The sequence below is a fragment of the Notolepis coatsorum genome, assembly GCF_963971535.1.
Source record: "Notolepis coatsorum genome assembly, chromosome: 6".
NCBI classification, from domain to species: Eukaryota; Metazoa; Chordata; class Actinopteri; order Aulopiformes; family Paralepididae; genus Notolepis; species Notolepis coatsorum.
In genome coordinates this window covers 37,329,145-37,344,523 of record NC_140170.1, presented here as the reverse complement: position 1 = coordinate 37,344,523, position 15,379 = coordinate 37,329,145, and positions in this window count along the sequence as shown.

The following is a 15,379-nucleotide window of genomic DNA, read 5'->3' as shown; positions in this document are numbered from 1 at the left end:
TTCGGTTAAGCATGAGAGTTAGTGAGAAGGATATGAAGGAATGGTCAGATACATGTAGGGGAGTTACCGTGGTGTTAATGATGCTGGAGTTATGAGATCCAAGGAGTTGCCTGCTTTGTGGGTGGGAGGCATGGCAGTGGGAGTCAGGTCAAATGATTGTAGGAGGGAGACTACTATGACTGACTGAGATGAGTCAGGCAGGTTGAAGTCGCCCAATAGAAGGAGAGGGGTACCATCTTCCGGTAAGGAGCTTAGAAGCATGTCCAGCTCATCTGTGAAGTGATCGAGCGGACCTGGAGGGCGGTAGAGTGTAACAATGGTGAGATTGAAAGGATTAGAGACAGATACTGCATGATATTCAAAAGAGGAGAGTGACAGTGCTGGGAGGGGTGCTAAGTTTGTAGTCCATGAAGGAGATGTCATGAGGCCAGTGCCTCCACCCCGTCTGGAAGGTCGAGGTGTGTGAGTGAAGTTATAGTTTGTAGATAATGCTGCAGGTGTTGATGAGTTATTGGGGGTTATCCAGGTCTCAGTTAGAGCCAGGAGCTGCAGATTTTGACTATGGGCGTAGGCAGTAATGAAGTCAGCTTTCTTGACTGCTGATTGACAATTCCATAAGCCTCCCCGTACTGTCACAGGTGTATTAGTGGCTGTAGGAGGGTAGGATAGATTAGCCGGGTTGCTAGCAAACTGCCGTGGGTGGGTTGAATCTGTTCTGGAGGAGCAGATTGTGGATATGAGACACATTGTGGTGTCAAGAGTGGCAGGGAGGAAGTAGAGAAATAGCAGAGTGGGAGGGAAAGGGAGATTTTTCAGAGTAGAGTGTAAGATAGGACTGGGGTGTACTTAGCACTAGGTGGATCCCTCAGCAGATAACTCCAGGAAAACTCCTCTTTGTCCCTCTTCGTTTCTCGACGCTTCGCTGACGCTAAGCCAGCAGGCCTTTAAATCCCTATCACTAATTAGTGCTGTCTAACACCTGGCCCTTAATGGGTCACTTAAGGAAACAAAATGGCCGCTTTAAACACGCCCCTTAATCAAGTCAGCTGGTCAGGTCAGCAATCAAGTCTCAGTTTAAAGATATTACTAAATTACTTAAAATGTCTTACCCTGATGCAGTGTAAGTCTCTCAGTGAATGAGCTGTCCTTCCACAACAGAATGTAGTACAGAGTGATTCCAGGAGAGGCTGAGGTTCTGCTTTTAAGCAGTGACAGGGCTCTGAGATCACACTCAGTACACAAGTGCTGTCTTTAAGCAGGAAGCAGCTTTTAATGGGGCACTTAAGGAAACAAAATGGCCGCTTTAAACACGCCCCTTAATCAAGTCAGCTGGTCAGGTCAGCAATCAAGTCTCAGTTTAAAGATATTACTAAATTACTTAAAATGTCTTACCCTGATGCAGTGTAAGTCTCTCAGTGAATGAGCTGTCCTTCCACAACAGAATGTAGTACAGAGTGATTCCAGGAGAGGCTGAGGTTCTGCTTTTAAGCAGTGACAGGGCTCTGAGATCACACTCAGTACACAAGTGCTGTCTTTAAGCAGGAAGCAGCCTTTAATGGGGCACTTAAAGAAACAAAATGGCCGCTTTAAACACGCCCCTTAATCAAGTCAGCTGGTCAGGTCAGCAATCAAGTCTCAGTTTAAAGATATTACTAAATTACTTAAAATGTCTTACCCTGATGCAGTGTAAGTCTCTCAGTGAATGAGCTGTCCTTCCACAACAGAATGTAGTACAGAGTGGTAACCCCGGCTGCATCAGTGGACTGGAAAATGTGGACTGGAATAATTTTTTTTCCCCATCCATTTTCATTGAGTCCATTCCAAAATCCCTGATGTCATCTGGGAGACGATAGGGGGCGCTTTTTCACATCCGATCGCCGGCGGCCTTTGGGTAGGCTAGGGTAGGCTCGCGTGATGCAATATGATTTCAGATCGCTATAAAAAAAATCTCGTGAGTGGCTTTCAACGTAACTATTGTAAATCCGAGAAAAGCCGCGAGTGGCAGTCAAAGTGTTAATCAAAGATCCCCCCTTTCGGGGGGCCAGGGTGGGTTCGACTCCCGGACCCGGTGACCTTTGCAGAATGTCTTCCCCCATATCTCCCCCTTCCTCTCTGCCGGACTTGTATCCGAAATACAGCAATAAAATGCAGAAAACAAATATATATATAAAAAAAAGAAAGATTCCCGCTTTCTAGTCTTGCACAAGGACCAATCAGCATGGGCAGGTTCATTTTCCATTGATGGGGATTTGATTGGCTGTTTTTAAATAAAATTTTTAATTAAATTCAAATAGTTGGACCTGCGAGATTTGTACTTTGTAGGTCTGCATTTTAAAAGTAAGGAGTACAAAGTATGTTTTTTTTCTCTGAAATGTAATTGAGTAAAAGTACAAGTATACAAACCTAATAATACTTGAGTAAAGTACAAATCCCCAAACACAGTACTTAAGTATTGTAATAAAGTACAATTACTCAAGTACTTTAAACCCCTGGTTATAACCATTATAACCACCATCATAGCCCTCTTATTCGAGGCAATATGTGTTTAGGTGTATTTTTAACAGTAATTTTTACTGAACGCAAAGGGCCATGCTATGTGCCCTTCCTGCTGACTTGTCACTTTGGATAAAAGCATCAGCTAAATGACTAAGGCCCCGTTTAGACGGAAACGCTAGCAGGTGAATCCGCAAAAATATTTTTTCGGATGTGCCTTTCGTTTATACGGAAACAGCGTTTTTACGGGGTGAAACCGCAAAAAAGTGAGACTACCTTCCAGGGTGGAATTCCTAGAAACGCAAAAGCTTTGCGCTCTCGTCTAAACTGTTAAAACGTATAAATCTGATAAAACGATGACGAAAGGGTTGTCACGGCTCTGGTCGCGCGTACTGCTTACGTCACAGGTAGCAGGTATGCGCCAGTAGCCGAGACGTAAACAAAGCAAGTATGTCTGACTTATATCAACGGAGATCACCTGAAGGCTACATTGGCAGTACTTTTAACCCTTTCACTGCCACACGACAGAAGGTTAACCCTTTACTATCACACAACCGGCTGTCGTGTGGCAGTGAAAGGGTTAAATACACAAGAATCTGTCCCGCGGCGTGAGTGGACCCACTGTCTGTGAGTGACTCTGCTTTGGTGCAATCACATTCCCCATCCACAGTCTGCGAATCAGAGGCAGAGTAGGGCGGGTCTTCACAGCACGTCATGTGACATATGCGCCAATCGTGTGACAGTGGGGCTCCGTCGTCTCGAGTCGTTACAGCGTCGTCTGCACGCAGAATTCCATCCCAAAACGCTCGTCTAAACGTAAAATTAAAAGTGAAACCGCAAGATGACTTTTGCGGTTTCTGTTCACAAAACGCTTGTCTAAACGGGGCCTAAATGTACATGTGTGTGACTGAGTGATTTAATGACATTGCCAGCCATAGAGGTGCTTTGCATCTAAAAACATAGTATAGAGTTCAAGCCACTATGTAACCGTTCAAAATACACCTACTGTAAAAGAGCTATTTTCAGAGTTGCCTGGAAGTACACCTAGCTCAGAAACGATGAATGGGTTAGCGGGGGTGGCAGGGATGATTAATGCCCTGCACAGCAGGGACTGCAGACTAGTAAAAGATGTGTTTACACTTGAATGCAGTACTATATTCATCAATGGAGACGAAGGTAACGCCTGCACAGTTAAAGGGCAACTATGCCCAATTTCAGAATTCATACATGTTATTCCTCCGGTCTAAGACAGTGCAAAGATATTAGTGAAAATCTGCAACTCTCTCCCAAATCCAAAAACTTGAGTGTTAAGTATGAAGTCTGAAGCTGCTCCACAGACAATGCATTGGGAGATATTTTATAAATGACACAGAGCACAGTTCCAGACTTTATACTTGATGACATCGCAAGTTTGGTTCTTCTTTCTCTGGTTTCTGGCTTTGGGAGAGAGCAGATCATGTTCACAGATATTAATTTAACTGGCATAGCTGTTCTCCTTTAACTCACCCCAAACCACAAATGTTTTAATAATGACAACTACGATGTTTGAAAATGACACCCATCATAGGCTCACAAGCTCTCCATGATGGCAGGTGTACTACATACAGAGATGTATACCGTATGTAGACCTTAGGGTATCACACACCTCAAGCCATGTTACTGTTGTGTGCCTGGTGCTGGTGTATGGCAGCCATTGGTTAGCAAGTTTGCGTGCTACACATTGGTGATGGGGGAGGCAATTTTTGCTCTACATTGTGAAGCACTTGCAGTGTATAAAACTCTCTATGGCAATGATTAATCCATAGGATATCTCCTCTTTTTTCATTAGATATCGAGTTATGAAGGAATTCATTGGTAACTTTTACGTATGTCCGTTCGAGAATGAGGACCATTGACCAGATGTGAATAATTGCCACTGAGCTCATTCAGCCCCTTCGTGAGATCAAGTGTACTAAAGATCTAAGCAAATTAATAAAGGGCAGATGATTTACAGGGGGTATTGTAGATACAGTACTGCATTTTGCCATCCGGACACATGCAATTTGAAATATGAATATAGAATATAGAATATCAGGCATATAAATTACCTTATTATGACCAAGTCATACATCTATGGATCGGGCCAAATCTCCTCTTTCCAGGCACCCGTTACAGGGCAGCAAAGACCATGAATGAAATCTACTGTAAGTACAGTTACTTTTGTATAATGTCCATAGCTCCGCCATTTTGACCGGATTGCAACGTTTAATTTTTTTTCTAGACATTCACAGAAAGGTAAAGAAACAATATGCATTGGGGGCGGCCGGGTAGCGCAGCGGACTAAGCGTCTGTCTACCACCGCAGAGACAGTGGGATCGAATCCAACTGCCGCGGTACCTCCGGCTTGGTCGGGCGTCCATACTGACACAATTGGCAGTGTCAGTGGGTGGGAAAGCCGGTGGGGTGGGTCCTGGTCATTGTAAACAGCAACTCCTACAGGTCGGTCAGGGCGTCTGCACAGCGAGGGAGGGAACTGGGGAGGGTAGTGTGATCCTCCCACGCGTTACTCCTCCCCAGTGAGAGTCCTCGCTGTCAGGTGAAAAGAAGCGGCTGGCTGTCTCCACATGTGTCGGAGGAAGCATGTGATAGACTTCAGGGCTCCCTAGACCGGCAAGTGGGGGGCAAATGCGCGCAACGACCAGGAAGGGGCGGGGGGAATTGGCATAACGACTAAATTGGAATGGGAGAAAAATACAGAAAAAGAGAGGAGAAAAAAAAAGTCGATAAAAAAAATGAAACAATATGCATTGTATTTTATGGCAACGTTAAGGTTGGTTCAACGTGAGATATAATCACGAAAATCACTTCAATATATATTTTTTCAGTCAGCCGGCTGCAGCTTTGACAGCGGCTGGTGTGAGCTGGGTAGTGTAGTTTTATGAAATTTCGATGTCCATCGAAAGCCCTGGGTCTCCTCTTTCTTAGGACTACAACGCTTTCATGGCGGTGTCATTTTCTCACATCTAAACCATCCGGTTTTCAATGTAATGAGCAGAGATTTTTACAAGCTCATATTTCGCTAATAACACTTAAAATCATTGGTAAACAAACGTAGTTCTGAAAATATACAATTTGACTGCTGTTTTGATAGGGTTAGGGTCTTTACTCTTGGCTACACTTGAAAAAAAAACACAAAAACAAACTATCTGCCTGTCTGTCAACGAAAGCCCTTTTTAATCAGCTTGAGATCCCCTGAAGCGCTGCCGTTTTCCCACCTGCAGTCCCTTGTTCTCTATCTTGTAGGGAGAAAACCAGTATGAGAGATAACAATGGGAGATGGCAATAAGACTCCGGCCTTAGTTCCTGAGGAGGGTTCAAGCTCAGGTTAAACCCACAGCGAATTCTTTAAGACACTATTTTCTACAGCAACTACTAGGTACCACCAATCCTTATCACACCACAGTAGGTACTGTAGGGACGGGCGATATATATATCAGACAAAAGTTGGAGGGAAAGTCCTGTATACACCATATATGTGACTGCGACCAGCGATTGTGACCACATGTCTCAATCGTCATTTTCCAGATTGTGAAAGTACAGAATGTAAGCTTTCAAATTATGTGTCATATATTGAAATCTGAAAATATTTGAAGAACATATGCTTATTTGAATCTAGTTAAACCTCAAGTCTCAGGAGCAGAAAAAAATGGAGAAAAGACTATTTAAAGTTTGGCTGCTTTTTTAAATCCACCCCTAACCACTCCCCCACTGGATTAGCGGTCTTCTGTCAGTGACTCAAAAAAGTTATCTAGAACCTTGCCATTTTTAAGCCAATAGAGATATAAACATAAAACATACAAATATTCATAGTGTTTTCCACCGCCTTAGGAAGCTGCACAGACTAACAACACGCTGCCGTGCATGGAATGTTAGGTCGTCAATGTCTTCTTTGTCTTGGTAATAATAAGACATGCACAATGATAGAGGTACTTAGGTATTTAACTTTGATAGTAGTTATTTAAACTTGTACTCATGATACATTGAATGTAGAACCACACAAAATAAATAGTGTAAAAAAAAGAATGCTGATCCTAAACAAAAATAACAAAATCACAGTTTGTGTTTGATTTTATACAATGGCATGCACATTTCTTGATTCTGATTGGCTGAAACAGTGAAGTTGCCGGTTGTTATTTAGTATAACACACTCCACGTGACCCCAGATCCCTCCCACAACCGAATTACTTAATTTTTTCTGTCTGAATCAATCCGCCATAGATAGAAAAATGGAAGTATGAATAGCTTTTGAACGAATGCTCCAAAAAAGATACAGTCAACTGGAATATGTTAGTTTGTTACATACACATGGATTATGTAATTAATTTGTCATGACTCATTGTGAAACAAAAGAGAAATCGCGGAGATAAAAAAAGAAAATGGCTGACGTTAAATTTTTTTGTCAGATTTGATTGATTGAACATTTTATTCACAGATTGCAGAATGGGTACAATACGGTACGGCTCAATACACACAATTGGATGCAGACCAGAGAAAGACTTTCATCTTGTTTACATCAGGGTCCCCCATTTTCAATTCATCATAACATATATGACATACATGACATACAGATAGACAGTACTGCTACATCTTGTTTAACACATTCCCGCCCAAGCACGGAGATCTCCGTGTTTCGATTCCACCCGTTGTGGACAGAGGCACGGATATATCCGTGGGAAGTTGTTATTGCTTTTATTCCATTTTAATAACCTATTCAAGGTCACCGAGCGGCACTGCAGATTTACCCTACTCTATGAATTCGAGAAGGTGCAATACCGGCCAGATCCTCTTAGGGGCGCTATCGCGGTAATGCAGTGTGCCCTGTGGCTGAACGGATCAGTTTTTTTTTTTTTTTTTTTTTACTTTCAATGGAGATTTCAGTAGCAGGATTCTGGATGTGCAGCATGTAGCTTGGATTACGTTTCGGATAGCAGATTTCACCATGCAATAAGGGGATTTATCATCAGCCAATGGACATATCGATCTACCATATGGCGATCGATAACGGGGAAATGCTCGGGGGGGATCAGCCCGGACCACGGTAAGATCTTTTTCACGTAAAGTACAGCCCAATCGGGCATTATTACGATACTCAACCAGGCGTTCGGCCTGTGAGGCTAACGCGGTTATTGGCAGTGATGTACCTGAACGCGTTCAATGAACGATCGTTCATGAACGCGTTCGTATTTTGGGCGAACGTGAACTGAACGTACTGATTATCCGCTAAATGAACGTAATTGAGAACGCGTTCATTCTCAGCGCTGTGTAACGGAGTTCAAAAGTGCGTTCATTCTCAGCACTGTTATAACGGCGTTCAAAGATGTGCCAGATTTCATATGTATTTCAGCCGAAAACCCAGTTAAAACACACCGTAAACAGGCTTTAAAATTATGTGGAAAACCAACCGATCTGGCAACGCGCCTGTCAACCCCTGCTACGTCATCAGACTCATCACAACAACAGCTGAATCTCGAGCAGAAGCCGAGAGCTGCGCAGCAGCAGGTCGGGAGCAGCACTCGCTCAGAGAACTCTACCTCTTGACGTCGGTGCTTGGGGATTTAAAATAGTTTAACGTTAAAGTCAGTACTGACTCAGACGGAAACAATCTAACGTTTGTCTGTAAACTTTGTCCACCCGGTTTGAAGAAGCAAGTCCCCACATCGACGCGACAACGTCGACAGCAACATTGAGAATATGCAAACGTCCTGCTTTAGTTTTGATAATAAAGACAATTCAAGCAAAGTTTTTCCTCATGTTTTTGAAAATATATTGTAGAGATGAAAGCTGCAGTGTGGACTGAATGCGCGGTGGCAAAGCGTTATGGAAATGCCAGTATTCTGATTGCTGTCTGTGGTTCAATATTTTTTACAAATAATAGTTTGCAGCAACGTATTGAAAAAAGAACTAACAAAATGGGCCATTCAATATCTCCTTTATGTTCGAAATGTCAAACAGACCTGGGTACCTACAGGCTACAGTCTATCACTACTTTTGGGAATCTAAGTGTTTAACCAGGTTCTGGGGCCAAGTGATTGATTGAACACTTTATTAACATATTGCAGAATGGGTACAGTATAGTACAGCTCAGTCATGAATTGAAAATGGGGGACCCTGATGTAAACAAGACGAAAGTCTTTCTCTGGTCTGCATCCCCTTAACAATTGTATGTATTGAGCTGTACTGTATCAGGGTCCCCCATTTTCAATTCATCAGGACATACATGACATACAGATAGACAGTACTGCTACATCTATACATTTATGACATACCAGATTTGCAAATACAGTACTGTTTGTGATACAAAAAGAGTCCAGAAAAGAGAGTATATACATTTTACATAGAAACTGTACATTGGAGGAGGTTCGGCAGGTGGGGGGGGGACTGTACATTGGAGGTGGTTGGGGGGGGGGGGGGGGGGGGGGGGGGTTGGGTAGGAGGGGTGACACCCTTTACAATTCAAACTATTTGATAAACTTCTACTTTCAGCCCGGAAATGCATTCTGATAAACTGGATTAAGGATAAGCCTCCATTTTTACAAATGTGGTATAGAGAGATCTTCGGTGTGCTACCCCATGAAAGACACTGTGCAATGCATAGAGGCAACAACGCTTCCTTTCAGGAGGTGTGGGCCCCACTATTAGACTATTTTCCTGCTGAAATTTCTCGGATCCTTCTAAAGGCCCAGTGCCCCATTGTATGGACAGACCTAGGATAGGAAAAAATAAATATATATATGTCTACATGTGAATGGGCTCGAGGCAAGTGCAATACTGTACAGTGCCTGTCTTGGTTTGCTTTTCCTTTTTGCTTGTTTTTCTTTTTGTTTTGTTTTTGTTTGCTTATGGTGTGGATGATGGCATAGAGATGAACTGGAGGACCCCCCCTCCATTGTCCAAATGTGTGTTTTTGTAATGTAAGTAACTGTACGTGAAAAATCTATATAAAGAAAATATATATATATCAAAAAAGAACTAAAAAGAACTAAATTAGTTCATTTTTGAAACCATGAACTTTAGTTCAACATTTTGAATTATGAACTATGAACTGAACTAGTTAATTTAAAAAATTGTGAACTGTGAACTGAACTAGTTCATGTAGAAAGTGAACTTTCCCAACACTGGTTATTGGTAATAGATAATCAGAAACAACGTGCCCCGCCCCCCCTTTCATGCATACATGCTTTGGGATCGTGCCGATCATATGCAGTTTGAGTTATTTCTGTAGCATCTGTAAAACGGAAATGCCATTGGATATAACGTTAGCAGCTATTAGCCCTATATCTAGCCTTCCAGAAAATATACTAGTCCCAAATCCCGTATAACGCTTATATTCACGGCGCTATAAAATGAGAACCTATTGATGAATATTTTTTTTCTTTAAGCCATTTTGAAGGGACGGTTTATGGACTCAATTGACAATGAGAATGGACAGATAGCAATACTATAAAGTATAGATTTAGCTGTACAAACAGCCCCACGTTTGTTTACATTCATTAGACTCATCCCAATGGCCCCGAATGTGTTAAGAAGCACAGTGAAGTTACCGGTTGTTATTTGATTGATTGATTGACATTTTTATTAACAGATTGCAGAATGGGTACAATACAGTACAGCTCAATACACACAATTGTTAAGGGGATGTAGACCAGAGAAAGACTTTCGTCTTGTTTACATCAGGGTCCCCCATTTTCAATGCATCATAACATAATATATGACATACATGACATACAGATAGACAGTACTGCTACATCTAGACATTTATGACATACCAGATTTACAAATACAGTACTGTTTGTTATACAAGAAGAGTCTAAAAAAAGAGAGTATATACATTTGATGTCGGTCTCGCTTATCTCTATCAAAACGCTTCTCGTTTAGTCCCTTGTTTGAGCCGAATCTGAGTTTAACATGGTTTGTGGAGCTCCCTCTGGTGTCTACTAGTGGATCTACTATTGGATCTACTTTCTCTGTGGATGGTTTTGTGAATAAATCTCCATTATGCTTCAATTACTGTATGTTTATTCTATAGCAATACGGTTGGGTGAATTCGGCCATTGTATAAAAGACATTACACCACTTGTAGTCGTGTGTTATAGGAATTAGATCATGCCTAGGGGGTTCTAACGACCCTCCACTGCACGTCGGGCCTAACAACCACCCCTAGGCATGATCTAATTCCTATAGCACACTCCTGTGCGTGATGTTCCGTATGCCGCAACAGAAGAAAAATGTCATGCATTTCAATAAGTGTCCCGTATTTCAATAAACAATTTAAATACGAATCATTATTGTTTGTGTCCTCTCATTAATCCCCAACCATGCACTAATGCACCACAAATACTGTACGTTACATAGCCTAGTCTAACCAGCGCGAGCGCATATACATAGCACCTGGGCATCTGATGAGTCTAATCACGGGACGACCAAACTCTTCCCACTCGCCAATCCACAGCCAGATCACAAGCAGGCTTTGTCGAAATGGTCTGGGCTTAGACCGCATATCTGCATATGCAGATAACTATGGAAAACACAAATATGTGTACAAAAAGCTTCACTATACGACCACGACAGCATTGTGAAGGCAAACTGTCTTGCCCACATCATTCACAACTGCGCGCATCATGCAGGCGACACTGTCATTGAGGTAACTGAAGAGTGAGATCCAAGTCAACGCGAATTTCTCTCTAACATGTCAAGATTTTTATAATATTCTCTTGGTCAGAAGGCTCTAATTGAAGCTGCACGGTCCACTAATAATATAGATTCCTCAAGCACTAACTACCTGTACATGCACTATGGTGCTCTCCAAGGTGCTGAAACCTTCGGAGGCACAATGCGAAGCGCATTTTTAGTTACAGCCATTTAGCCTACTGTTCCCCATAGGCAATTTTTTAAATAGTTGTTTCCTATTGTTCACTGCTGTTTTAATTTGTTTATGTATGTATTTCACTTATGCAGGATGACACTCTTTGTAGGCCTACTCATGCTATACTCATGTTATTATATTAATCCTGTATATACCTGTGATATATTTACATAATATGTTAATACAAAATTAAAAAAATTAAATGTATATGTGATTAAAAAAGTATTATCATTTTAATAATTGTAACATTTTGTCAGATTATCATTGAATGAACATTTAAACTTTGTAGCATGTTCTGGACAGGTTTAGAATCAAGGAAGCCAGTGTAGACAATGTATGCACTTCAGTATCACATTACAAGAGAGATCACAGGTTGCATCATGTACATCTTAACTATAGCCATAGGACTCGGGAACCTCAAGTCAAGTCAAGTCAAGTCAAGAGTTTTAATTGTCACGGCATACAGGTATACAATGAAATGCGGGTGGTCTTGCCCGCAACGATGTGCAATACAGTGGTACATATAATAGAATCAAAAGAAGGAAACAACATTGTGCAGTAACAGGTAGCAGGTAACATGGAGTGACATCTCGGTATCTGTACATAGTTATTTACAGAGCATGTGGGACATGCTAGTTAGCTTTGGTAGTGCCTCTTAACAGCATGTTGGATTGCATGGTCTTCTATATAATTATGAGTATAATAAGCAATTAATATTAACATTAAATGCTTATATTTTTATCAAAATTATGAATACATTATGTAAACATGATTCTTGCATACGTATTCATTACTGTCCCGCAATTTCAACAAATGTCCCGTAAAATCGACATGCTGTCCTGCATTTGGATCATACGGATTTGGTCACCCTAGATGTAATGCTTAAATGTTAAATCCCTAAATGAATGGTAACTATTACCATGGTATTACTATAAAATATTCTTTGTTTCTAAAAACGTTTGTGTACATGTGTAGTATAAGTCTGGTGTCTTTTGAAAGTCATGAAAGTTCAGAAACCGACACTCGTTGGCTGTTTGGTCTTATAACCTGAGATTGGAGATTGGAAGCATGTAATAGGTCAAGCAGGGTGTCAATCAAACAGTGGCCATTTTAGCTTGCACCACACACAAACATTCAAAATAAACAACAGTCAACAATAGTCAACAACTTACCCATAAATAAAGCAGAACGTTGCACGACAGACCACAAAAATCAAGTCTTCGGTAGAAAACCAACTACCCTCAGAGGCAGTCATTGACACGATTAGCAATATGTACTCGTTCATTAAATCCGATGGATCAATTGCTGTTTCTGAAGCCGAATATTTGTTCACAGCTGCACAGAGCGTCTCAACAATAATATCAAAAGAGCCATGTGTGGGCGGCTAGGTGGTGTAGTGGGCAAGGCACTCGCCACCAATGCAGGAGACGCTGGGTTCGAGCCCAGCTCTCCGCATTGCTATCAGCTTGGCTGGTCGTTCATACTAACACAATTGGCAGTGTTAGGGGTGGGAAAGCATCCGGTTTCAGCATGGGTGGTCGCATTTTACCCAGCTCCCGTAACCAACGCAACCGAGCAACAACAACAAAGTATTTTACGCATTTTCTACTTTCCCTCCTGTGGATTATGGACCTGTACCTGAATTCACAACTCAAGCAACAACTCCAGACAGAAGTGGAGGGTAGCGAAAACGCAAATCAGCAGTCCCATTGCGACTTCTATTTGCTAACGGGCATGGAGAGAAAGCATCCAGCTTTCGGAGACACGGCTATCCACACAGTACTTACTGCGAATCCGGAACGCAAGAAATTACCCCCGACTTGCAAGTTTAATAGGAAATCAATGTTTCTATTATATCTGCTCATGTCGGGTGACATTCACCAGAACCCTGGACCCGTAATGACACAGAACCAGAGACGACAGTTAGGTCTGCTGACCCAGGAAGCAGCAGCTAGCTTCACTAGCACAACAAGGCTACTGCTACCTACACGGACGACAGCGGCTGACGACACGATCAACGGCAACATTCCTCCTCTACCACCTCTACAAAAGAACCCACGAGAGGCCACAGTGAGAAGGAATGCACCGGGGTTCACAATCGAGGCGCCCATCATGTCGCGGGACCAAAACAGCGAGGCAGCGCCCGATGGCTGGCGAGCTAACCGGGCTAACGGAGCTAACGGGGCTAACAACAATGGACACAGGACCTCATCCCCCCCTCCTAACAACAATGGACACAGGACCCCTTCCCCACCTACCGCCACACGGACAACCAGACACCACAGTCAATCAACACTTTGAACTCGACGACATAAACCAAATAACAAACACAAATGGACTTCACATATTTCACCTAAACACAAACAGCGTGAGACCCAAACTGGCTGAAATCAGACATTTGTTTATAAACGGTAAGGCTAACATATTGTGTTTCACAGAAACAAAACTAGACTCATCTGTTCAGGATCCAGAGATTGAAATCGAGAACTATTCAATAGTCAGGAGGGATAGAAACCAGTATGGAGGTGTCTCCGGAGGTCTCGTAGTGGTGACCGGAGTGCCGGACATCCCGCGATGATGTCGGGGAGTTCGCGACCCTCTCTGCGCCGCCCCCTATCTCCCTGTCTCCGGCTGTCCCTGAGCAATGACCGGAGTGTTGAATGTCCCGTGACTAAGACGGGGAGGACGTGACCCTCTTTGCGCCGTCCCTGTGCCTCAAATAGATCCGATATCAGCTCTATCTTTAATCTTTCAAAATGTTCATTTGCTATCGCTATTAGCTCTATCTTTAATCTTTCAAAATGTTCAGTTGCTATTGCATGCACTCATCTGTGTTTCACTACACACATGAGTGCATGCTTACCAACTGTCCGTCTGCAACACTACTATCACCAACATCTAAGAAGGGAGATCCCCCCTTGAATGGCCCTTCTAAGGTTTCTCTCCTCCACACTGCCTGTGGAGCTTTTTTCCCTATTGTTAGGTTTTAGTGAGTTTTTCCTTACCTTCGCGTGGGGTATGTCTGGGAGTGCTTGCATTCTTTCATTTATTTGCATTTATCTTAAATTTTTTGGACCTTATGGTGTTCTTGTTCTGTTCTTAACTTATTATGTTTTCTTCTTGACTTGTTTAAAGAAGACCTGTACGGCCCATGGGGACATTAACGTGTGTTGTCGGGCCTTATAAATAAATTTGATTTGATTTGAAATCTTATTTGAAAGGGCGAAATCAGTACTAATAGGCACAATCTATAGACCGCCAGAACACAGTGGCTTCTATGACACACTCGATGGGTGTTTAGCTGGGGTGGAGGGCATAGAAAAAATCCTTATTGGGGACTGGAACACGGACATGCTACGTAAAGCAGCACCCGTCTTCAAGGCCTTCAATAGGTTTTGTGATCTGCACGGCCTCAGCCAGCTAATCACCCAACCCACAAGGGTGTGTGAATCAACTCAGACTACCATTGACCTCATCCTGACCTCTGACAAGTCCAAGATCTCCAATAAAGGGGTTATAGTATGCGGGTTAAGTGATCATTATATGATATTCTGTACCCGCAAAAAGCTAAAGCAAAAGGCTGGCTGTCACAAAACAGTCACATCTAGAGACCTCAAAACCTACTCTAGCGAGGCCTTTAACCTTGAACTGGAGAGCCTGGACTGTTCAGATGAGCTCAATGGTACACTGGTTGAAGAAACCTGGCTTGGCTTCAAAACCAAATTTTCAACAATACTAAACAACATGGCCCCCCTAAGAACCACCAGGGTAAAAAATCGCGCTGAGCCGTGGATGCACACTGAAATACTGACCGCTATGAAAGCCAGAGACAAAAAATACTCTGAGTTTCGTAAAAGTCAGTCAAAGCTTAAGCACGAGCAGTGAACTCCAAGACCACGTGGCTGAACTCAAACTAGAAAGAAACAGACTAAGAAATTACGTAAACTCCATGATCAAAACTGCTAAAAAAAATCATCAATGACA